Below are 2,526 nucleotides of genomic sequence, written 5' to 3' on the forward strand. Positions count from 1 at the left end.
TTGAAAAACTAGACAAAATAAACTTTAGTATTCAGAATATTGCAGATCAGCTAGTAGATAGAAAGTAAAATATTTTGTAAAGGAATAGTAAGGTTCTCTAGATCAATAATGGGACTATGACTAAGAAGCAAATTGGTACAAAACAGGAGGTTTTCTTTGACGAAGATAGAATGTTAGACCTTGGGGTGAACTGTAATCTAAGGAGATGGGAAAGAATGTTAACCCTCTCCCCCTCCCCCAGGAAAACAATAGAATCATAGAAGATTAGGGTTGGAAGAGACCTCAGGAGGTCGTCTAGTCCAACCCTCTGCTCAACGCAGGACCAACCCCAACTAAATCATCCCAGCCAGGGCTTTGTCAAGCCGGGCCTTAAAAACCTCTAAGGATGGAAATTCCACCACCTACCTAGGTAACCCATTCCAGTGCTTCACCACCCTCCTAGTGAAATAGTTTTTCCTAATTTCCAAACTAGACCTCCCTCACTGCAATTTGAGACCATTTCTCCTTGTTCTGTCATCTGCCACCACTGAGAACAGCCTAGCTCCATCCTCTTTGGAACTCCCTTCTGGTAGTTGAAGGCTGTTATCAAATCTCTCTTCACTCTTCTCTTCTGCAGACCAAATAAGCCCAGTTCCCTCAGCCTCTGCACATAAGTCATGTGCCCCAGCCCCCTGATCATTTTTGTTGTCCTCCGCTGGACTCTCTCCAATTTGTCCACATCCTTTCGGTAGTGGGGGGCCCAAAACTCGATGCAGTACTCCAGGTGTGGCCTCACCAGTGCCAAATAGAGGGGAATAATCACTTCCCTTGATCTGCTGGCAGTGCTCCTACTAATGCAGCCCAATATGCCGTTAGCCTTCTTGGCAACAAGGGCACATTGTTGACTCTCATTCAGCTTCTCGTTCACTGTAATCCCCAGGTCCTTTTCTGCCGAACTGCTGCTTAGTCAGTTGGTCCCCAGCCTGTAGCCGTGTCTGGGAGTCTTCTGTCCTAAGTGCAGGACTCTGCACTTGTCCTTGTTGAACCTCATCAGATTTCTTTTAGCCCAATCCTTCAATTTGTCTAGGTCACTCTGGACCCTATCCCTACCCTCCCGTGTATCTACCTCTTCCCCCAGTTTAGTGTCATCTGCAAACTTACTGATGATGCATCCCATCATCCAGATCATTAATGAAGATGTTGAACAAAACCAGCCCCAGGAGCAACCCATTGGGCACTCTGCTTGATACCGGCTGCCAACTAGACATCGAGCCATTGATCACTACCCATTAAGCCTGATGATCCAGCCAGCTTTCTATCCACCTTCTAGTCCAGTTATCCAATCCATACTTTTTTAACTTGCTGGCAAGAATACTGTGGGAGACCGTATCAAAAGCTTTACTAAAGTCAAAATATATCACGTCCACACTTTCCCCGTATCCACAGAGCCAGTTATCTCATCACAGAAGGCAATCAGGTTGGTCAGGCATGACTTGTCCTTGGTGAATCCATGTTAACTATTCCTGATCAACTTCTTCTCCTCCAAGTGCTTCAAAATGGATTCCTTGAGGACCTGCTCCATGATTTTTCAAAGGACTGAGGTGAGGCTGACTGGTCTGTAATTTCCCGGATTCTCCTTCTTCCCTTTTTTAAAGATGGGCACTATATTTGCCTTTTTTCAGTCATCCAGGACCTCCCCCAATCACCACAAGTTTTCAAAGATAATGGCTCTGAGTAGAGTAGGCTAAGGAGAAAAACATGTCTAGTGAAAGAGTTAAGTGAATTATAAAGCTCTTGGAAAAACAGCATTGAAATACATAACTACTAATTTTCTGTATAACAGACTCATGAACACCATGGAAGTATGCTGTCTAAGGGCTAAATTGCCCCTTGGACTGTGCTTACATGCATAATTGTAAAGGAGAATAAGAATTGTCCTTCTTCCCATGCATGGGTTTACCTGGATTTTGAGTCTGAGCACATAGGAGTGAGTGGGTGTGGCGTGCCTGTTGTTTTCCCCATCACCCAAGCAAGTGGATGGAGAATGAACATAGCCTTGACTCTAGGCTACCTTTTCCTCCATTCTCATGGCCCACACGCTGCCCAGTACAGTTAACCCAGGATACAAAGTGTGACACAGGGCCAGAAAGGGTTAAGCAACTTGCAGGCTAATTGACCCAGTTTCAACCTTTAGAGACATATTAGTAGATAATGGTTGTGGTTTTTGTGTGTTTACATCAGGGATCAGCAACCTTTGGCCCGCGGCCCATCAGGGAAAGCTGCTGGAGGTCTGGGAGGGTTTGTTTACCTGCAGCATCCTCAGGTTCGGCCGATCGCAGCTTCCCGTCCCAGGCCAATGGGGGCTGCGGGAAGTGGTGCGGGCTGGGCCACCTCTTCCCGCAGGTCCCATTGGCCTGGAATGGTGAATCGCAGCCAGTGGGAGCTGCAATCAGCCAAACCTGCAGACACTGCAGGTAAACAAACCCTCCTCGGCCCACCAGCCGCATGCCAAAGGTTGTCAATCCATGGTTTATATATTTATTGTTA

The 2,526-nt window shown here is 46.5% G+C and overlaps 1 protein-coding gene across 2 annotated transcripts in view; it reads left to right on the forward strand.

The window, feature by feature from the left end:
- COL4A2 (collagen type IV alpha 2 chain) overlaps window positions 1-2,526 on the forward strand; it is a 245,114-nt gene that overhangs the window by 85,643 nt on the left and 156,945 nt on the right. The gene's annotated exons all lie outside the window — the stretch shown is intronic.

The sequence above is a fragment of the Caretta caretta genome, chromosome 1, assembly GCF_965140235.1.
Source record: "Caretta caretta isolate rCarCar2 chromosome 1, rCarCar1.hap1, whole genome shotgun sequence".
Taxonomy (NCBI): Eukaryota; Metazoa; Chordata; order Testudines; family Cheloniidae; genus Caretta; species Caretta caretta.